This window comes from Canis lupus, chromosome 14 (genome assembly GCF_003254725.2).
Source record: "Canis lupus dingo isolate Sandy chromosome 14, ASM325472v2, whole genome shotgun sequence".
Classification (NCBI taxonomy): Eukaryota; Metazoa; Chordata; class Mammalia; order Carnivora; family Canidae; genus Canis; species Canis lupus.
In genome coordinates this window covers 30,166,536-30,191,171 of record NC_064256.1, presented here as the reverse complement: position 1 = coordinate 30,191,171, position 24,636 = coordinate 30,166,536, and the positions used below count along the sequence as shown (strand labels likewise).

Sequence of the window (24,636 nt, the reverse complement as noted above, 5' to 3'; positions counted from 1 at the left end):
GCCGGCGCCCTGCGGGTTCCTGGCCCCGTGGCCGCGGGCTGGGGCCTCCCGAATCACTCTGGTAATTCCCCCTTTTCTCTTAGTCGCACCTTCTAGCATATGCTCCTTAAGCCAGATCCTCAATACGTTTAATTCGCAACCAGATTTCTCTGCTGAGTGGTCAGTTTACACAGTGCTGAAATTGGCCACCGGCGCTCAGAATATATAGCCTGAAGGTTTCGGTGTCCAACACCGTCTGAGTGCCAGTGGCAGCTTGGCGGCGGCCCCTTTTCCCTTTACCGCCCCACGAACACCAAAATTAAGGTCTCAAGAGATGCTTCACCAATTAGGCAGTCGTAAGGCATGAAAGTGCTATTATCTCTTCTGTTGTTACGGGAGGTGTAGATCGTTATCCTCCTATTTTTTATTAATACTAGTAGTATCTTTTTAACATGTAATATGTATGTAGGACCTGTTTCAGATCACTTGTTCCAATCAAGGGAGAATTGAGTTTAGAGCAATGGGAATTTAGTAAGAAAATACCGGGAATTAAAGATAAATTAAGAGGAATTGGTTACCTGTCCTGTGCTCATGTTCTTTTGACCACGTGCCTCAGCCTGGGGGAAGGGGAGGGCTTTCCAAAATCAAGGCTGAGTAGGATTGCAGTATATTCTTTTGTTATTTTTTATTTATTTTTAAAAAGATTTTATTTATTTATTCATGAGAGAGAGAGAGAGAGAGGCAGAGACATAGGCAGAAGGAGAAATAGGCTCCATGCAGGAGCCCAACATGGGACTCGATCCCGGGTCTCCAGGATCACACCCTGGGCCTAACGCAGGCGCTAAACCACTGAGCCACCCAGGATCCCCAGTATATTCTCTTTAAGACAGAGTCACACATTGATGGTGAAGACTACAATGATTTCTTCTCTTCCAATTGGTCGTCACAGGCATTACTGACTATCCACATTCCCAAACTAAAACAGAAGGAAAAGGGAAGAATAATCCCTTCAAATGCATCATTCCTTCCACATTTGATGAGTCAGTATGTATGGAGCATGCAGCATCCCCTGCCCTGGAAGTTGTGTGCAGAAATGATGTGCAGATCGAATAAAAGGTCAGGGCATTCTGGTATTTCACCTGGAAAAGTGAAAAGTAGAGATGGTCAGGGCTATAGCCACACATTAGAATCAGATGGGAGATTTTATAACCTGTTGCCCAAGATCCACCCCTGACCAATTTAATCAGAATCTTTGGTTATGGGTTCACACATTGGTATTTTTTTAAAAGTTACCCTGGTGATTCTCATGTGTAGCCAGGTTTGAGAAGCATAGGCTAGCCCTTAGGGAAATAAAAGTTATTAAGAACACATGGGAAGCAGATTCTAGCCAGCTGGCTGTACTTCTCCAGCCTTAAAAAAAAAAAAAAAAAAAGTCAGGAAAACCCAAGTATTTAAGAAACCATGGAAAAGAGGGCTAAGTGGGCAGCCTGGTTACTTCATAAGTAGGGCTGTCACTCAATCATAGCTCCCAAAGCTGTGCTCTCTACCCCAGGCATGGTGCGGAGACTACTAAATTCAAATTTCACTGTTCTAGATTAGATACTTTGTTTAAATAAAAAGAAAAAAAAGCATAGCATATTATTCTTACCAGGCCGTTGTATATAATTAAGATACAGTCATAAACTAATGTTATTGATACTAAGAATTTTTAGGAATTACTATCAAGATATAAGAAAGGGAAGAACACTGAATGATAATTGTTATCTGGGTTGTAATGCTTTTTTTTTTTATTCCCCCAATTTGGACTTATGTTTCTTAACCTATCAGTTTCCTTGTTTCTAAAGTTACTGAGTTGACTTTTTTTTTTTTTATCCATTTATTCAGTAAACTTACATTGATCAACACGCTCTGGTCAGGCATTGTCCAGTGCTAGGGTTACTAAATGGATCAGGCATGCATTCTGGTAGATGGGTTTAAGAGGTCAGGAAAGATTTCTCATAGAAGTGTCATTTTAGTAGGTACTAAAAAATGAGTGAGGAAGTTCTAAACATAGGAGTTTGGAAGATAGGAGTGTGTGGGGAAGAGGGTGGGGAAAGGAGTGCAAGTGAGCTCAGAATCTTTAAAATAATTGTCATCTGTTCGATGTAGCTGAATTTCAAGTTTGAGATAGAGAAGTAGGGATATGAAGTTTTGTCATGAGGGAGTGTTGTTGAGGACCAGTATGTATTTTTATGCAGTGATGGTGAGGTAAACACCTTAGAAAGATCAATCTGGGAAGGATCTACTGACAAATGATGAGACTGAGGTTAAGGACATAGTTAGAAGGAGAGCCATACCCAGAGGATAATTTATGATGGCCTGAACTAAGTGCCTTTCTGGTAACAAAAATCAAATTTGGTGTTAGAGAATGAAAAAAATGAACTCAGAACCTCCAAAAAAATAATGCCTACAAAGTGTTTTTAATGGCAAATTTTAGAGTACAATCAAGATATACATATATATTTAGAACTTTTTCACTATCTTCTTTTAATTACCAATGAAAATATTAGAGTGGAAATGAATAGACCTATAGGAAGGTTGACTAATAGTACTGGTTTGAAGATACCCACAAATTTTTAAACAGCTCTATACATCTTTACTTATCTCATCTCTAACATAGCCTTGGGGATTTTCAGAAAAATAGCATGTAATGTCAACTCTCTACTTAAACTGTAAGAATCAAACCCTTGGGAACTATCAAGTTATCAGTCTTTACTACTGAAAACATAACACGGTTTAAGTAGAGCTACTCTAAATGGTTCAGATTACATTTAGGTAATATTTTGAGTGAGATGAAGACAGAGAGATTATCACCCAAACGACTAGTTTAAATGGCCTACATTTATGTCCCATATTGTTTTTTTGAAGTCAACCAAGGGTATAAAAAACTTCCTTTCCCAAAAATGAAAAGCCTTTGTATTGCTGAGTTCTGGAAAGTGCAAACCGAAGACTCTTGCTAAAAACAAAAACAATTGGAGCGTTATTTGTGGGCCTTTAAACTTATAAAGTTTTTAAAGAAGTCAACCAAATAGAGCTTTAAAATCCAACAAATATTTTCATTCATTTCATTTGTAATACATAATGGAGACTACATGTGAAAGAAGAAATACCTTGAGGCAAATTACTAATGTTTACAACTTTTTATTGTTTATGCTTATAAGCAAATTATCTTTTTCAGTCTTTGGTGTAGATTCAAGTGCCAAAGCCAATTCAGTTACCCATGGGGCAGTGTTTGTGTTTCATCTTGAAAACCTGCTCACCCTTCAGCCTCTCAGTTTGGAGTGGTTCTCGAGTTTGTATAGCCTCTTCTGCTTTTCTAATTGTGTAGTGAAAAGAGATACATGTTGGGCCTCAGAAGGACATTTATTTCAAAATGCTCAAATATTTCTGCTTCTGTCAGAAGAGGAGGAGAAAGAGGAAAAAGACAAGGAAAGAAGGAAATGAGAATGGAGCCAATTGACTTAGTTTTGGGAAAGCTTTTATACACCACATGCCCATGACAGACTTTAATGTCTTGTAACTGAAGCAAAGGCTCCAACGCGTGCTTCCCATTCCGCAGGCTCAAAACCAATATGAAAACATTTTGTAATAATGCTATAATGATTTAGTAATAAGCTTCATTTCTTTTATTATCAAGTATCACAAGAGAAAAGTAAAGACTAACCTCCTAGGCCTTTAAATGTCAAGTTCATATCTGTACTAGCAAAGCAGATAGGATTTTTTTAGACCCTAGAGAAGGCCAGCAGGATATAAAATATTCACTGTGTGACATACCATCATGGTTAGAAAGACATGGAAAAACTCTTAGCACACTATATTGTCCTAAAAAGATTTTCCACTGTTATGAAAATAATTGAATTTTCAAGTAGTAATTGGTCTAGGAAACTGCATTTTTTGTGTGACATGTAGATCTCTACATATTCATAGATTATGTGACTACATATTTTCAACTAACTGGAAACCACCAACATCATATATTATGAGGCCATAGAAAAAATATAAAATGAGTTCAAAATAAAATGTTTCCTATTAGACACAACTGCATATTACATGATTTAAGAAATTATTTTGGTTATTTCTAGTCAGAGGCCTTTAGAATCTCTTTTTCATTGCAGTTTAAACTGCAACTGATAGATGGCGCTGACAAGGTATAATTCAGTGTCACAAGTGAAATTGCAATCTTCTCAGAATTTCAAAAGCCAGTTTCATATTAGCAGAATCTATTGGAGGAATGTTCTTAGGTATTAAACATATTGAGAACTGATTTTCTAGGTAATTCTCAGAAATGTCATTGTGTTTTGTGAAATACTTTTGGTGGACTGTTATTCCTGGTAATTAAAATATCTAAATCTAGTGGCCCTGACAGACTTTAACTTCTCCAACACTTAAGTATATTTTCCAATTTTTCTTTTTTTAAGTTTTGTTTTTTTTTTTTCTATTTTTTCCTACATTCAGATTTCAGTGGTGGATCATACAGGTGTGGAAAGTAGTCTTTTTAGGAAACATGGCCTGTAGTTCTAAGTATATTTTGTTCCCAGTACAACTTTTCCATTCCAGAACGTCTAAACATTTAAAATAACACAGGGAATAATAATAATAATAATAATAATAAACAACTTTGTGGTGCAGCATTCTTTTTTATCACCTTTTAGCCACATAACTGGATTGGACTATCTTGTTCACTTGCTTAAGAGGTTAATAAATTTTAAAATGTAAATGAAGGGAATCTAAAATTTGTAGCAAAAGCAGGTAATTCAGAGGAAAAAGAAAGAAGAGGAACAAAACAAGGAAATATATCTTTCAGGTTTAATTTCCGTAGTGGTAGACTCAGCCATTTTTATGGTTCAAAACATCTGACCATTGGAAAAATAGGGATTTTCCACATCTACATGTTATGGATCATTTCATAACAACAACAAAAATAACAAAATGCTTCTTAGAAGTTTTTTTCCTAGATATACTGTAATTATAAATTAAGAGGCAATTATCTGGAGAAGTTATATCCTGTTGGTTTTTATTCTCTACTTAAAATATAAATTTTAAAGTGATGTACATGTACAATAATTAGCAAAATGTCTTTGTTCAAAGGATTACAAAGTTAATAGGGCTCATCTGTCACCTAAGAATTACCATTTCCTAGTAATTATAGCTGAAAAAGTTTACAAAGTCTGTCTAAAATATGTAGTTTTTAGATTGACATTCCATATTAAAAGCAAATGAGGAATATTTTTGAAGATAGTATCTTTAGTTTCTCTTTTTTCTACAAAGATTATGTGGTATTTAATACAGGCTATGTATAAATTGGGAAACCAAGAAGCATTCTAAATTTAAAGCATTAAAACCTATACTATTTCAATGCAAATTTTAACATTTTTAATTTAAAAAAGTAACATCTTGATTTTAAATTTTAAAATTCAGTCCTGGGAGATTTCTAAGTATTTTACTTCTTGCCAAAAAATATGAAAATAGAAAAGGAGCAATTTTTTTAAAAAAAGTTTTTATCATCTACATTAAATATATTATTAGAATATTTTCTTTGCCTCTATAGGTTACTTTTATTTCCAACTATAATGCAAATACAATGCATTGTATCATGTGGAAGTGTGATTCAGTTAAATATGTCATCTTTAGCATCTGCTACATTGAAAGAAATGTTCTATCATGTGAAATGATGGTTCATATTCACTACTGAGAATTGTATGGAAATTAAAATTCCCTTAGGGAGGCAAGAATTTGGGAATCCAAATATATGTCCCCCTGACATCAGATACTAGTGTGGGAAAGAATGAGACAGTAGTCATACAGCCTGTGCTGCTTCAATGACAGAGAAGCATGATCTTTTTGACTTGATTTTAAATCAAGTTAGTGGCTTTTAGTTACTCATTAGGTTTAGGTTTTTACTTCTTTTCTGTTATAATACTATTTATTTGGGGGAAAATATCCATATACACATATATGCATTGATTGTATGCATAAGTAATATTTATATATGTATTTAGAATATTTATTTAGAGTTCTAGAATATCAGAAGTCTAAATTATTCCAAGACTATTTGAAGATTTTTCATCATAGTAATGGTATTTGTAAATCATGAACATTGAGAATGTCCTGGCTATGTCAGCCTCCATGTCACAAACCTTAATGAGCTTTTCTTGTCCAAATACAAATTCCAGGATTGAGTCTTTTTAAGATAATTTGTCTGTCTAGAACTACTATCTAAAACAGTAAATATTCTACTTATAGAAAACTGGAAATAAGTATTTGAATAAATGAAATTATATGGGAAAATGCAGTTGTTTAGAAACGGTCATCAAAATAGATATCATTGTTACGAAAAGAGCTTTATGTTACTACATGAAAATAGTTAAGATTGGATGATAAATTATTACTTTGTAAACGATAAGCTGGTATTATACTGTTAAATACTTCCAATTTTGATGATAATTTTGTAGATAGATGGGACGCCTGGGTGGCTCAGTGGTTGAGCATCTGCCTTTGGTTCAGGGCATGATCCCAGAGTACCAGAATCAATTCCCACATCGGGCTTCCTGCATGGAGCCTACTTCTTCCTCTGCCTGTGTCTCTGCCTCTCTCTCTCTATGTGTGTCTCATGAATAAATAAAATCTATTAAAATTTTTTTTAGATAGAAGTTTTATGCTCAACTTAATGAGATCAAGAAAAAACTTTTCTGTAGTGTCAGGTACAATATAACAGATATAAATGTTATATTTTTAAGGTGTTATGAGAAATGCCAAACATTTTTAAGCCAAACTCTTTCATATTAAAATATTGTATATTCAGATATATAAATTTAAAGTCAAAACAATTAATTAGAATTTGACAAGAAGTCAGAAATTCAGTTTATTGATTACAACTGTTCACTGTAGTTCTTCAACTATATCATATTATTTTGCCTTAATTCATTCCTTTCTTTTTAAAATAAACTTAATCTTTATGATTGTTTTTAATTAAAATATGCACTGGCAAAAATTAAGTTTTGATAATAGATAAACATTTTTGGTCATTAGTATTTTGCGAGGTTTTTTTTAACTTTTAAGATTTTATTTATATGTTGGCAAATTAAATTTAAATCTTTAGGAAGATGGTTTGACAGCTTCTTAGAAAACTAAACATAGTCTTAACTATGTGATCCAGCAATCACACTCCTTAGTGTCAGTTGAAAATGTATGTCCACACAGAAACCTGCATACGAGATGTTTATAGCATTTTTATTCCTAATTGCCAAAATTTGGAAGCAACCAAAATGTCCTTCAGAAAATGTACAGTTAAACTGTGATACATCCAGACAATGAAATACTATTTTATTCAGTACCAAAAATAAATGAGCTATCAAGCCATGAAAAGACATGGAGGAGCTTTACGTATTACTAAGTCGAGAAAACTCAATCTGAAAGGATTGCATACTAGATAATTCTACTTGTTTTTTTTTTCAAGGTTGTATTTATTCATGAGACACACACACACACACACACAGAGGCAGAGACACAGGCAGAGGGAGAAGCAGGCTCCATGCAGGGAGCCTGACGCAGGACTCAATCCCGGGTCTCCAGGATCACACCCTGGGTTGGAGGCGGCGCTAAACCTCTGAGCTACCCAGGCTGCCCAGATAATTCTATTTGTATGATATTCTAGAAAAGGGAAAACTATGGACCCTGTAAAATCATCAGTGGTTGCCACGAGTTGTGGAGAGGGAGGAATGAACAGACAGAGCACGAATGATTTTGAGGGCAGTGAAACTATTCTGTATGATATTGTAATGGTGGATACATGTCATTGTACATTTGTCAAAACCCCAGAATATGCGACACCAAGAGAGAACCCTAAGGTAAGCTATGGACTTTGATGATGTGTTAATGTAAGTTCCTCATTGTACCACTCTGGGAAGGCTGTGTGTATGGAGGCAGGGATTAAATGGGAACTCTATATTTGATTCTCAGTTTTGCTATGAACCTAAAAAATAAAGTCTATTTATAAAAACAGAACAAAACAAAACCTTAGTACTGTGTTTTATTTAAGAAACCAAGTAAAACTACTAACTCATTTTTCAAAACTGATTACCAAGATAGAGCCAATTCTGTTTTATTTGTAATGCTTTCTTTCCCTGTCTCTTCCTTTTCATTTTGGAAACTGTTAATTGACAAGGGAAAAGCCCGAAGGTAGATAGGAAAACAGGAATAAAAGAAAATCAGTGAGTTTGGATTTTTAAAAATTAGGCAGTTGACATTTAGCTGAAATGAACACAAATTTAGAAGTTGAAAGTTTCCAGGCCTCAAAACTGTCTAATACTGAGATATAGGAGATATATCTTATTTCTAAACATGGTTGATGTCCATTTAAAAATTCACCAGTTGATTTATTTTGATTCTCTCTCTCTCTCTCTCTCTCTCTCTCTCTCTCTCTCTCTCTCTCCTCTCTCTCTGTTTCAGAGACAGCTATTCAACATATAAACCTTTCTATTTCAGGTCATCTCTAATACTGCAACCTCTAATCATTAATATCCATTCATAGACTTCCCAAGTAGAGTTCAAAATATATGACTGATATAAATGAAACTTGAATAGATGACTAGGCAAATCCTTCCACTATGAGAAACAAGTATTTGATACATTTCAGTTAAATTAATATGAATGTCCCAGAGGAATTATGAATGGGTATTCCCAAAGGGTTTCCATGAATTAACCTGAGAATCTTCATTTAGCATATAAAGTTTTTTAACCTATAAGATGAAAAGATAACATTTTCTTATTATTAATGTGAATTTTATGATGGTAAAATTTATGTTAATACTCAACATGCAATATTCTAGGAACGATTCCATTTGTAATTCTTTAAAAATCCCGCTGCTGAATGAAATGGGAACTGTTATAACCACAATTTTCCTGCAGCACTGCAGTATGAATGGTCTTTTTCTAAGTGGCATTTCCATCACATGGATTGAATTTTAAACTATTTTTTTCAGTGACCAATCAGACATTATAAAATAGTTATGCTACTGACTTGGTATGTGTTCAATGTCAAGCCACTTTTTTCCATTGACAGCTTGAGAAGATTGTAAAACCATTAAAAAATTTAAACTTGTGGCTCAAAGGGACTTTCTACAGTTAGACTGCTTTTAATTTTCTCATTCTGTTTGGTGAACACCTGCCTTTCCTTGAATACTGAACTGAAGTAAAACTTACTGAATTATTTTAGCATTTTTATTTTGGAGCTCAGATAAAAGAGAAACTTATATTTTAAATATTTGTATAAAAAAGGGGAATGCATATTTAGACTTTACATAGTCATAAATATATACCTATAAGACCCTATTTTTAAAAATTATACATTCAACTACTTATGATAAAGGAGTATTATCTAAGGGAAAAATTGCTTACCTTATTCATTGAGAATTTCGGAATTCTGAAAGAGTAATTTAACATGTGGTAGCCTGATACTACATCGGTATGCTCAGTTTTGAGCACTGCATTAGATAAAAACTCCTTGAAAGGCTGAAACTGCATTGTTTACCTTTGTATAGCAAAACTTCCTATGAAGTTTACACAGTAAGCAATTAATAGCTATTGAATTGAAATAACCATCCTTTGGAAACAGCTTTTTTCATCAACTAATTTTGAGTGCTGACTTTGTATCAGATACTCTTTTCAGGTGCTTAGCTTTCCTTTAGAGGTGGAAAACACAGCCTCATCTCCAACAACTCACAACTCAGTAGGAGAGAAAGACAAATACCTAGTAGTAGATGTGGCAAGTGATATGACAGATGATTCTCAGTCCAGACTTGACATTGGAATCATCTGAGAAGTTAAAAAAGAAAAAATTCCCTTGTCCATACTTCATCCCACACCAACTGAATCAGAATATTTGGAAGCGGTTTTATTTTTGGTCATTAGTATTTTGCGAGGTTTTTTTTAACTTTTAAGATTTTATTTAAATTTAATTTGCCAACATATAGCATAACACCTAGTTAGTATTTTGAAATGCTCTACGAAGTAAACCAACGTTCCAGAGGTTGAGAAGTACTATGCTTGAAGTAAGCAAGGTCATAAGAAAGGTATTTCTAATTCACTCTGGTAGAATCAGGAACATTTATTCAGAAAAGCTGGTACTTAAGCTAACCTTTAAAGAATGCATAAGATGAGTCAAATGGAGACATGATGAAGGGCATTCTTAGAAAAGTAAAAATATGACTAATGGGGAGAAAAGAGCATGTTACATTTAGACTGCAAGAGGTAGTTGGTCACGGATTAGCATTTAGAGTATGTGTAGGCAAATCGGGCTATAACATGCAAAAATTAGATGTTACATGAAGGGAATATGTGTATTCTTCAATATTAATTATGTTCCAGATGATTACTCCCCACAAATCAATAAGCTTACTGTTGTAATTTCATTACTTCTCTAATAATTGACTCAAGAGTAAGTATATGTAAACAGGTTGAAATCAGTGAGAAACTTACTCTAGCTCCATGGAAAAGAAAAACAGTTTTTCTCCAACTAGATGTATGGTGGAAATTATGTTCCACAGTTACAGCCAAAAGTCTCACAACCGTGAAAGGAGCCACAGTGAGAATCATTAGCTGATATAAGACAGAATCAAAAACCTGAAAAGTGGAGCTGGAACCCAGCAAGAGCCCACTATATGTCTAAACTGGTATGTGAAATATAAAATATTCTTCTTGTTAAGCCACTTAGAGTCTGAGTTTCTTGTGCCAAGTTCAATTAGTTCATTATCAAGGCAAAGATTTTTATTTTGAAGACAAAAAGTAGATAATAAGCCAATTTAGGAAGATAAATTTTAAAGGGGAATGTTGTTTTACCTTAAAATGAAATGGTATCTTTCTTTATATGTCATGCATTATGTGTGTGCCTCACACGTGCATAAAAAAATATTTACAAGCAGATTTGTATTTTCTTTTGACAACAGTATGTGGGTTGGATTTGATGAGGCATGCACTAGAAACAACAGAACTTAGAAGTTATTTTATAAACTATGCGATATAGATGATTCTGAAGGGAAGAGAATCGGAACATATTTAAGAGATAGAATTGGTAAAATTTGACAATTACTAGGGCTTTATGGTTAGAGAAATGGAAAATTCTAGAATAAACTATTTCCTGGAAATATTTGACTAAGTCTGTGTGAAAATGAATTGAACTGAATGTGAAACTGATTGGCCCTGGTTTTTGTCATGAACTTAAGTTGGACAAAGCAAATGCTATAGGAATAAAATTACTCAAATTTTCTCCTTATTCTGTTGCCTAAAATGAGGATTAACAATTATACATTGTAATTCAGATGATTTCATTTAACAAAGAAAATGCATTTTATACAGACTTCATTGGAATTCTGAGGAAACTAGACACTAAAATTTTTCTATTGAGCAGGTATAGTAAATAAAAGTAAAAGCCTTGTATCTATTTACTTGAAGTATGTGAACTCTGATACTCTTATCATGTAATATAGTTAGAATTTTATTTCAAAGGGTGTAAAACTATTGTGTATATTTTTCATTAATCACAGTCCCCCAGCTTTTATTTTTCATGCACTTATTGTTTAACTGGAAATTCTTCTTCCATAGGAATTTTTATTGCCTTCAGTTAATGAGGTACAAATAGTATACTTCATTGGTATGTATTTCTTTTCATATGTTAGTTTCCATAGCTATAATTATATTCTATACCTTTTTATTATATGTATCATACACAATTAAGTATTGGCTTATTTAGCATTAATACGTTAGTATTTTTTATCAGTATTTTCTATTCAGAAATCTATTGATATTACTGAATGGCATTTTTGAAATCAGGTCCAGGATCTTGTATCTATCACATTACTACAATGTTAAAAATAATACAATTTAAGTAGGAATGCTAAAACAGGTACATCTGAAAGAATGTGCCCAAAAGCCAAATTATTTTTTTGAATATTTTATATGAATTTTCATTTCTTCAAAAGCTAGAAATCAGAGTCCTCAAATTCACTAAAGTAATATTTGGAATATACATTTTTCAGTTAATTTTCAAGTTAAATTATCCTGTGACTCAACACTAAGGCAGCTTTTAAATCAAATCAGATATTTCAAAGAACTTTTATAAATCAAAGTATACATAAGATGCTTAATGTTTGCTTAATGCTTGAGGATCTAAGGTAAGAACAATGGTTAAGAATTATTGAGCACTTACTGTCTGCCAGGTACTATTCCACTTAGCTGACATGGAATAATTCATTAAATTCTCACTCCAGTAATACTTCAGGTATTATTATTTTCACTTTGCAGATGAAGGTATCGAAGCACAAAGAGATGGAGTAGTTTGTCCAAGGTTACATAGCTAGAATGCGGTAAGGCCATGCTACAAACCTAGACTCTTAAGTCCTTTGCTCCCAAGTGTATTAATCTGCTGCTTCCCACAGAGATCTAGGGAGATAAGAAGCTTAACTGAAAACAAGTAGGGTGAAACACTTTCTATTTCCATAATATCAATCATAAATGCTGTAAATGCTTAGAAAAATAAAAATAATGGAGGTTTTACAGAAGGCATGGATTGCAATCTGAAAGTATTGAGCAATTATGTGGTCCTCAACTCCCAAGAGCTATGCAAATTTGTATGAACTATTAACATGTCATTGGTGAAATGATTGAGAAATAACTATATGTTAGAGGGATTTTTTTTTGAGAAGTAATAGATGATATAGTAGAAGGTTAAGCAAATAACATATTATTAGGTTTCCTGACAAAAATGAATACTGGACTGCACCTTTAAGGATTTAGTAAAAGGGTAAAAAAGAGGAGGGAAGGGAGAGAGTGAAAAGACATGGATACATTGCTGTATCCAATGGATAATATCTGTATCCATCTAGGATGATAGATGCACTCTAGTCTTTAAATGAGGCAGACACAAAAACTTTGCTGAAACTCCATTTGTGGAAGCTAAAGTATATTAAATTACATGTGAACTCTCTTTTGAAAAAAGGATATTTATTTTGTTTTTCCATTGGAAAGCATGCCAGATATAATTATCTCCTTGAAGATTAAGAACAACCTCTGTGGTGTCAAAAACGGGGGGGGGGGGGCAGTTATTAGGTGAAATAAACATTCCTGAGGAGGCAAATAATAATAAGCCATTTGATTCACCACGATACCATTTGTGCCTGAATATAAGGTGATTTTTTTTATAGAAAGATACAAAATAGGACAGCCCTGGTGGCTCAGCAGTTTAGCACTGCCTTCAGCCCAGGGCGTGATCCTGGAGACCGGGATCCAGTCCCATGTCAGGTGCCCTGCATGGAGCCTGCTTCTCCCTCTGCCTGTGTCTGTCTGTCTGTCTGTCTCTCTTTCTCATGAATAAATAAATAAAATCTTTTTTTAAAAAAGATGCAAAGTAAATATTTTGGCCATTTTGGATATATAAATTTTAGGAAATGTAGGCAAATAGTCCTATGTCTATTTATATTCTTTAATGTATAAATTTTCAAAAACATTAAATTACGTACTATATAAAATAGTATATGGTTTAGAAATGTTACTTTTTTTCCATTTTCTACTTTTATGGAATACTTTTCATTCACTATATTGGATTGGATATTGTCCCTCCAGAAATGTCTATCCAGATCCTCAGAATATGACATTATTTGGAAATAGGATATTTACAGATGTTATTGGTTAAAATGAGGTCATATTAGATTAGAGTGGGCTCTAAGTCCAATATAACTGGTGTCCTTATAAGAAAAAAACCACAGTGAACAAGGTCAGATAATGATGGAGCAGGGATGATGCACCTGCAGCCAAAGAACTCCACGCATTGCTGGTAACCCACCAAAGGGTAGGGAGAAGCAAAAAAGAAACCTTCCCTAGTATTCTCAGAAGGAGCATGGCCCTGCTGTACCTTGTTTTTGGACTGTTGTGAGAGAATAAATAAACAATAAATTGTTTTAAACTACTCAATTCGTGATAATTTGTTATGGCAACCTAGGAATACATTTGCACTAATACATTTATACTCTTAATACATGCTTCGCCATCCATGCGTTCTTATATACTGGAGCCACTGGAGTCTTAAAAATGCAAATATTGGGATGCTTGGGTGGCTCAGTGGTTAAGTGCCTGCCTTCAGCTCAGGGCATGATCCTGGAGTCCCAGGATTGAGTCCCACATCAGGCTCAGTGCATGGAGCCTGCTTCTCCCTCTGCCTGTGTCTCTGCCTCTCTCAGTGTCTCTCATAAATAAATAAGATCTAAAAAAAAAAAAAAATTAAAAATGCAAATATCACTTCAGTCTAATTTGAAGTGCCTGAAATAGAAAAAATATTCTGGGATCCCTGGGTGGCGCAGCGGTTTGGCACCTGCCTTTGGCCCAGGGCGCGATCCTGGAGACCTGGGATCGAATCCCACATCGGGCTCCCGGTGCATGGAGCCTGCTTCTCCCTCTGCCTGTGTCTCTGCCTCTCTCTCTCTCTCTCTCTCTCTCTGTGACTATCATTGAAAAAATAAAATAAAAAGTAAATAAATCTTTAAAAAAAAAAAGAAATACTTTTAAAATCTTGTACCAGGGGTGCCTGGGTGCCTCAGTTAAGCATCCAACCCTTAATTTCTGCTCAGTTCATGATTCTTTTGGACTCTGAGCTTGTGTTGTGTTGGGCTCTGAGCTTGGCTTGGAGATTAATATTCTTTTCTTGTTTTGTTTTGTTTTTATTGAAGTTCAATTTGCCAACATATAGTATAACACCCTGTGTCCATCCCATCAAGTGCCCTCCTCGTATTAAGATTCTTTCTCTTCCTCTTCCCCTCCCTCTGCCCACCCCACTCCACTCACTTGGCTCTCTCTTAAAAAAATAAAAATAAAATAATAAAATCCTTTGTACAGTACCAAGTACTGTGCAAATCTTGTATGTGCTCAATCTCATTTAATCCTAACTACAATTGTTTTATTTACAGAAAAGAAATTGAGGCTCAAAGAAGTCAAGTTCCCTTTCCAAGATCATTTGATGTTAAATGGTGGAGTAGAAATTCAATCCTTGGGTTGTCTAATTCTACAGCCTATGTAGAACATGTACTTAAATGTCACACTTGTTCAAATCTTCGGTGAAATCTTATTATCAGCATAATGTTAATTTTTAAAAATAAATAAGCGGTTTATATTCATATTCTTGACACCACCTTTATAAATGCTGAACTGATAGCAAATTACTGCATAAATTTATTGCTGTCAACTTTGGACCCAAGCCATATCTGACCTATGAAGGTTGAAATACATGGCCTATTTTAGAGCCAGATATTCCCATAATTGTGTCATGTATATTAAAAACAAAACAAACTATTACCACAGCTATGATTTGTCAAATATAATAAATTTTTTGAATGGGAGCAATATAAGTCAAAATAAAAAGAGAGGAACACTGCTGACATTTATCAGGGAAATAAAATGGTATGCTTTTTCTCCATCTAGCACACATTTTGCTCTGGAATCTTGAACCTCTTCTCCCTTAAGCCATAGTTTTTCCCACAAACCTATCAGTTTTATAATTTAACAATAAAAAAAGTATACATCCAGTAGGTATCATGGGACAAACCCTCCCTGTATGCATGTTAATTATGTTTATACTAAAGTGCTTACTTATGTAAGATTTATTTTAACATGAATTAAAATGTTCTCTTAGAGTATAAGAATGTTGATGCAAAAAAAAAAAAAAGAATGTTGATGCTTTAATACATGATAGGGCTTTGATATAATAATTTATAGCCAATGGAAAACACTTTCTATTAACCTTCCTTAAGTATAAATCATAATAGTGCCTCACTAATATATATTTGTAAGGAGGCTTTTATGGACAGTTACTTTTAGTTGGCCTTGGTTATACAAAACAGAAGAACGACCTTTTAAGAATTTAAGGGGACAATAAAATATTAGTATTTCGTGCATACATTTTGGTATGAATTAGGGCAGTCTACTTTTTTCAATCTTCAGATTAGTTCTTTCAGGGTATAAGCATGTTACACGTGAGTGGCACAGTTGTTAAGCATCTTACTCTTGGTTTCAGCTCAGGTCTGATCTCAGGGTCATGCTTAGTGCAGAATCAGCTCGTGTTTCTCTCTCCCTCTTCCTGTACTCCTCCACACCCATTCATTCTCTTTCTCTCTCTCTGTCTCAAATAAATAAATCTTTAAAAAAAGATGTAAACATGTAGTAACCGAGACCACTTAGAAATTCTGAGTCAAATTATTAATAGAATTAACTTTGTAATTAAATATAAAACAAATTTTGCTTTAAAATTCTTCAGCTGAAAAATACACATTAAAAATGTGCATTCTTTTTAAAATTTTTTTAAAAAGATTTATTCACTCTAAAGAGAGAGAGTGCTAATGAGGAGAGGGGCAGATGGAGAGGAGAGAGAATCCTCAGGCATATCCCCCGCTGAGCACAGAGCCTGATGCTGTCTCAATCCCAGGACCCTGAGATCATGACCTGAGTCTAAATCAAGAGTCAGAGATCTAACTGAGTCACCCAGGTGCCCCCCAAAAATGAGCACTTAAAAATAAAATGTGCATGCCGTAATAGCAGTGGGGTGGAAGACAATTTGGGGCATTTGTATCAATGATAAGTGATATGTTGCAGGTGCTTCAATAATTACACTTTTATTATTCTCAGATAAAATTCCTTTTATAGACACATTAGATAGGTAATGTATACATGTACCCTTATATATGAACTTGATTATGGTGTCAATTCTAAGTGACATCACAGTTTTGAGAGGACCGTAGTTATACCAAAGTCCTTAGCAAAGGCAAGCACCAAACAAGGAGTTACTTTGCCACTTGTGGCCCGGCTGGATATACATCTGGTGGTATTTGGTGAAAAAGTCACAATGAATAATGAGCAATTCATTTGGTAAATTTCTTGTTTTTCCATGTGTACATTATAGGCTAGAGAACTATATTGGGTCTGTTAAAGAAATTCTTAGAACAATTTTCTCATCAAAATATAACCATGCCCACTTTTAAAAATATATGTTATACCTCAGTAAGGAATTTTGGAAAATAAAAAACTGTGCTAACATTTTTGAGGGACATCCAACTAGGTTTTGTGAATTCCTATATTTATGAATGCCATTTGTATTCATAGTTCTCCCTCCACAGCTAAGCAATATATGTAATATATGTAACTAGGAGTGAGAGAGACCTCTTTAGATCCTTGATGAGAGTTTGAGATGGATAATAATGAAATAACAGCAAACATCAGTGTTGCTTTGAAATATAATACCAGATTTGTTGGCTCTCTGATATTAAACAAATTACTAATTTAACAAATTACTAATTTAATTTAGAATTTTATTGGTCATTCATAAGTTGTCAGATGTCAATAGCCTTCGTATCTTTAAAAAAAGAGGATTGTACTAGATGAGCTCTAAAGTCTCTTACAACTCTAAGCTTTGTTTTTAATTTTACATTTCACGGCATTAAACCATGGTTTAAGCTCTGATAATGCCAAGGGTATTTTATATTAAAGATACCAATAATATTATCTAAGTCATGAGCTAGAGAGAGGAGAATAAGGAAGAAGGTGAGAGAGAGAGGATGTTTCTTACTGCCAGTGAATGTTAAACTGTGTTTTCTTGTTCAACGTGCTCAGTATCAAGTAAGGAAAGAGAACTTTGGTTATATGTTAGACATTTGAATGTGCTATATTTGCATTGTTAGTTAACATATTTTCCAAAATGATATCAACAGAAGAAAAGGTAAGGGTTTGAACTCTGTAGTTTCTGTGTGAAAATCTCAAGACATTGAAACTGTAAACTTCTGCTTTAACACTGTAGCAACTCACACTGCTTGGAAGATAGTGTCACATGATGCCCTGAAGTTTTTCTTGTTATACCTTAATATGAAAACACCTTCTGTTCTTACCTTCACTAAAGATTAAAGTTTGCCATTGCCTGCCCTCCCCCCAAAAACATTCCCTCACCCAATCTCTACTTTCATACATGGGAGAAGAATCGGTTTTAAATGTATGGTAACTAAAACCTAAATTAAGGTCTTTATTTGTCCAAGACAAACTTTAGTTTGTACTCCAGATACTGCTAAGCCTCCAGTGTGAACTCTGAGCCTTAGGTGGATGCACTCCATATGCTTCACCATACCGTGTAGGAAGACATTTGGATCTTTTACATTTGTTTTGGTTTCAGATAAGTTGCAAATTGGGGATACCACAATAATACAGTTTTGGAGCAATGGATGTTACTTAGAGAAATAGTTAAAAAATATATATATATATTAAAGATTTTATTTGAGAGAGAGCAAGAGAGCATAGCAGAGGGAATGGGAGAGGGAGAAGGAGACTCCCCACTGAGTAGGAAGCCCCATGCGGGGCTCGATCCCAGAACCCAGGGATCATGACTTGGGCCAAAGGCAGCCTATTAACTGATTAAGCCACCCAGCCAATCTGAGTAGTAGTTTTTAAGGCAAAGATATAGCAAAGATAATCAGTGCATTTGACATAAACTACCAGCCAATCAATAATTTTGTGATGAGTATGTCTATACATAATGGAATTATTTAACACACATATGGTTTATTCAAACCACAAAGGCTTTTTCTACTTCACAGGACACCTTTTACTTGTAGAGAAATAAAAATGTTTTCTTGATTTTAAAATTGATATATATTCATTACACAATATTATAAAACAGCTTTTTTTTTGAAGATTTTATTTATTCATGTGAGACACTGAGAGAGGGGCAGAAACATATGTAGAGAGAAGTAGGCTCCCCACAAGGAGCCTGATGCGGGACTTGATCCCAGAACCCCAGGATCACAACCTGAGCCAAAGGCAGACCCGCTAAACCACTGAGTCACCCAGTTGCCCCTACAACATAATTTTTAATACTTGCACTGTATTTATCATAATGATTTGCCATAAAGTGTTTAATGAATTTTTATTTTTTGATATATATTTTCAATACAACAAATATTATTTCAGAGACTTGGTTATACACAAACTTTTTGATATATCTGATTATAAAAATTCTGAATTAACTTTGAATATATTCATCTGGAATTATAGAATCAAAAGTTAATCTTTTATGTATTGCTAATTTCGTCTTGGCTGTTTTAACTATATGCATACCAGTAGTGTATGAGATGTATTACTTTCCTAAATCCTTATCACAGTAACCAATTTGGTTTTTTTTTTTTAAGATTTTATTTATTTATTCATGAGAGACACAGAGAGTGGCAGAGACATAGGCAGAGGGAGGAGAAGCAGGCTCCCTGCAGGGAGCCCAATGTGGAACTTGATCCTGGGGCTCCAGGATCACTTCCTGGGCCGAAGGCAGATGCTCAACCACTGAGCCACCCAGGCGTCCCACCAATTTGTTTTTTAAACTTTGTCATTTTGGTAGGTGGAAAATGCTATCTTCTTTAACTTGCATGTTCATTATAGGTAAGCATGCAGTATTTTATATTTCTTGATCATATATATTCTTCCTTTATGATTTAGCAATGTGTGTCCTTTCTCCTTTTCCTATCTGATAATATGGTTTCCTAGCACTGAATTCTATACAGATCAGATCCTTTTATTTGTTTGTTTCAAGTTTTTATTTAAATTCTAGTTAACATGTATTATAATACTAGTTTCAGAAGTAACAATTATGACTCATCAATCATGACTCATCGCTGACATGTAATACCCGGTGCTTATCACAATGAGGTCCTTTTTGGATTCCATTAAATAGTATATGCTGTTGATACCTTATGGAGATGTTTCTCACATAGCTGTTTTTTTCTAACTGTATTCTTGATAAATACAGGATTATTAAATTAGAATATTCTTCACTAAAAATACTTCTACACATATAGTTTTTGACAATATGATCTTATATCTTTTTTAAAAAATTAGAAAATCTGAAGGATTAATAACTAGAAATTTGAAAACTAAAATAAAGCAAGTAATGTGGCTCAAATATTTGCCCAGGAATATGCCTATCGAATAAATTAATGGACCAAGGAAACACAGGTGTGGCATTTCAAGGGCCATTTTATCAGACCGGTTGTATATATTAAAGATGAGTGGTTTTCAGACTGTGTCTCTAGAACCCTTTGTTTCTTTGTAGGTACCACACACACACTTGTGAGGAGAAGAGAAAACATTAAGCAGGTGTACCAGGGCCTCTTTACCTGTATTTGTCATAACTTCTGTGCTTCTTACCGGTCACTTTACAGAGTTGTATTTCTGTAACAAATTTCCTTTTTTTTTTAAGAGAACTTATCTGATAATATTGACCACTCTAGAAAGTTTTCGTATCTTTATGTGAAATTATCTTGTTATGTCAGATTTTGCTATAAATCACCACAAAACCTTTCTGAGATTAGGAAGAGATTCAGTTCTACAATAATATGTATTTTAATCAGAATAATAAGATAGGGTTCATATTTATCTACTATAGCTATCTCATATTATTCAGGTATAGATGATATAGCAGTATCTGAACATTACCTATGTAACAATTAGCTTTTAGCCTAATTTATATATACTACATATTTGAATCAAGCATCAGTTATATACAAAGATATTAAATTTTAAGTCCTAGGATGTTATTTGTTTCAGGGATATTTTATTGCTATTATGTTTTATTGTTTGGAGTTGAGGGAATTACATATTTCAATAGAATTGAAGGTAAGATTAATTCAGTTGTTATTGTGCTACTAAGCATTTCTTATTAAAGAAATATTCATTATCTCTGAAACAAATTTAGATCCAGTAGAGCCTAAAATAAAAGGTATCAAATGCTACTATAAATTAATTTCAGCGTACTAGTTAAGCAATATCATGTAGCTTCTTCCTTAGAAATTAATAGTCCTTTGGCCATAATGAAGAGTTTTTGTCACTCATCCCAGTATAAGTTTTATATGATGAACAGGTTTTTTTTTAAATCATATTTTGGAGCAAATAGAAAAGTCAAGTGAAAAATGTACAGCCTGAACATTTGATCATTAAATATAAAATGTTGAGATAATTAAGTTACAATTATCATTAGAACATTTTTTACTCATTCAACAGACATTTATGGAATTTTTTTCTGGGATAAGATGTCATGAGATATCATTAGAGTATAAATTGGAGGAAAAGTGGAATGAATGGCTAGATATAAGTAAATACTCTCAAATTTTTTTTACAGGAACTCCTTTTTAGATAGTATAAGATCCTCAAGACTTGATGATAATAAAAATTATAATAATATTTGTTATTTATAGACATACTTACTAGACTTAGGTTGATTTTCTAGTTTATATCATTTGTCAGTCTGAAACTATAGAAACATCTTTATTTAGAGATGAGGAAACCTAGGTAAAAAAAAAACCTAGGTAAGCAAACCTTAGTCTTGGTGTGATCAAAGTGCTATTAAGTGACAAAACCAAAGAAACCCAAGGTGTCATATTCAAAGTCTGTGCTGTGAGCCATTATAGAATGGACAGTATTGATTGAAAATACAGTATTTGACAGCAAATGAATCTCATTTACACAAAGATTTGTGTCACAATATGACTATAGACATTTGAAGGCAAATTCCCCCAAAGAATTTGAACCATTTTCACTACATATGGACACAAATGTTCTAATTCTAATGAAAACTAGGAAGAGATCTCTCCGTTCCAGTGCAAAAATCAAAGCAAAAATATACAAAACAAAACAAAAACTGAAGCTGGGCTGAACATTTATCAGTTAAATTTTCTTTGAAGTTATATAACAGATAGACTTTTTTGATAGCAGCTCGATGGGCACTAAAGCCTACTGATAAAGTGAAACTTGCAGCTCTAAGTGCTCTGTTGAGTATAATTATTGAGTGTTTACTCTGTGCCAGACACATAAGATGCCAAGAAGACTCCAGGAATATATTGTTTGGTCGAGTGAATTAGGCCTATTAGGAGCAAACTGAAGTTTGATAATGCCTGATACAGCAGAAACATTTACTGCTCACAAAATAGCTGTGTGCTTTAGGTTATTTCTCAGTCCCCTTATAGGTATACTAGGCTTGGTTCTGACCTACAAACTATTGATATATATCACCTCTGCATCAAAGTATGTAAGACCACGTGTGTAACCCTCTACATCTCTTTTCCCTGCTGTGGTATTTTGGAGAAACATATTGAGGTGACTAATTCACAAAATCAGTTGCTGCGTGGAGAGCCCACCATCTTGTATCAGAATTTGTAGGAATAAGAACTATTGTAAAGGTTTAAGAGATAGAGGTTAACACATTGTAACAACCTCATCTAGTCCATCTTGAATAATACACATGGCTCTTCTTTCTTTGTAAAGACTGTTGCTAAATGAACTCTTTCAAGCTTATCAACAGTTGGTTAATAATGATACTCCTGATGCACAAAGGAATAACTGAATGTCTTCAAATAGGATGTTTTGCCACTCCAGGAATTTCCTGTGTTTCCTTGAGATTTTGTTCGGGAGGTTTCCATGTGTTGTATCACATTGTGAAGCTCCTAATCATGGGGTCAAGAGGTTCAACTTACAGAGATATTTCAAACCCTACATCATTTTGACAGATACATATGTAATTTGGTACCTATTTGCAAGGGGGTTGGGAATGAGAGAAAAATTTAAGTGGCATCCTCTAGATCAGTGCTATCCAAGAGAAATACAGTGCAAGCCCCATGTGTAATTTTAAATGTTCTAGTAGCTACATTTAAAAAGTAGAAAGAAAATTAACTTCAGTAACGTACTTTATTTAGTCCAGTGTATCCAACAATTATTTTAATTGCAATCAGGATAAAACTATTAATTTCACATATAGTCTTTTAATCTTAAAGCATATATTTGGAAAAGTTATATTGCAAATGCTCAACAGCCACATGATGTACCTTTATTCCACATTTTGTTAGGCATCTTTTTAGGTACACTCACAACATTGTCATTTATTCATTATAATATTCTCTTGCATTAGTAAATTAATGCACTCACAGAAAGTGACAGAGCTAAGGTTCAAACCAATTCTCCCTCCTGCCTCTGGAGATGGAGGAGTGCACAAGGCAAGCAGAGTACAACTGGGAGTCCTGTGTAATCCAAGCAAGAAAGGTGAGGGCCCCAATTAAAGCAGTGGCATTGGTGATGGAGAGAAGGATGGATTTAATGAATATTAAAGCAGAATCGAGACTATTCTACTTGATGATTAATTGCATATTGGGGAAGAGTAGAAAGGGAGGTGCTTTTGGGGGGTGGGTTCTTCTAACTTGAGCAACTGAGTTGGCAGTGATGTCATTTAGAGAGAGACTGACATGGGCCTTTTAATCTGAAGTAGGATATAGCCATATTTGATCACTGGATTTGGCAGTACAGTGCAAGGAACCTTACCCACTTTTTTGTTTTAACCATGTCTATATTACATTTGGTCACAAATGCCAGATGATAATGGCATCTGCTAACTATTTTTTTAAATGACTCTACATAAGGAACTGCACATGGATTGGCAAGTCTTTAATATTATTTCAGAAAGAGGAACACCAACAGCTAATTCAACAACTTTATATTTGCAGAGTGTAACATTTACTAGCTTCTGTGTGCTTCTTTATGTCTTTTTAAAAGACACTCATTCAGCTCTGTCACCACACATGAGACAGTGGAGATTTTTACAGAGTTTTCTAATTATGTATTTATCTTTGGGCCTGAAAGAACAATTCCAAGTGTTGCCACGTGGGTATCTGCTTTGGCAAAGCCTATGAGATGATGATATGCCACATATTTGGAAATCTGATCTTAAAAATCCAAAGGGACTCAGCTTTTCACTTGGACAGTATAGGATATAAATTTTGACTAAGAACAAAACTTGGGAGAATACAGGCATTTCATAAGCTATTGACAGGTAATGCTGATGCACAGATGAGAACTGTTATGAAGCAAAATGTAACAATTATCCTGAAAAGTCAAAACTGTACCATTTTTTTCTTTGTATTTACTACATCAGGGAAATATTAAAGTTATTTGCAATAAGTAGAGGTGTTACTGTATTTGATTATGGGTGAAATTTATTTAAATTGACTTTATGTCTTCATAGAAACATGAACCTCCCTGTAGCCAGTACATATAATTATCTTTAATAAATTATTTGCAGAAATGCTGCTGCAGATCACTACAAATGCTATAAATTAGAGGAAAGAACTGTCAGGTTTCCCATTACTGTGTAGCTTACTTTCAAGATCAGTAATTAAGTTTTACTGTATTTATCATAACGTATTCCAGGATTGTTTTTGACTTTTTTAGTCACAGCTCTGTTTCCCTGTTTGTTATTTATCCCTCAAGAATTAGTCGTTAGAAACATGGAGTTGGACGAAGGTGATTCCCGCTACTCTGAGATTATTAGGCAAGGATCGTGCAAAATGAATAGGCCAAGTAGGAGGAAAGAATCTTCTGCGGTCACTGTGTTGAAGAAGTTTCATCTAGTATTTATACATTCTTATGTAACATAGAGAAAGCATCGCTCTGATCACAGGTCTCCTTAGTTGGTGAAAACAACTGTTAACTGATGGTATGAGTAATTGCCTTATGCCGGGCCCTTGGGCTCAGAACTGATACTCCTTCTGGGTTCTGGTTAGTGTTTGA

At 34.2% G+C, this 24,636-nt stretch overlaps 1 long non-coding RNA gene across 1 annotated transcript in view; it reads right to left on the bottom strand.

Annotated features, from left to right (window-relative positions):
- Positions 1 to 639: 639 nt before the first annotated feature.
- LOC112670506 (uncharacterized) overlaps positions 640 to 24,636 on the bottom strand; it is a 28,361-nt gene continuing 4,364 nt past the window's right edge. Inside the window, exon 3 of the long non-coding RNA XR_003142977.3 lies at positions 640 to 1,118. This is a non-coding gene — a long non-coding RNA (uncharacterized LOC112670506). The remainder of the gene's footprint in view (positions 1,119 to 24,636) is intronic.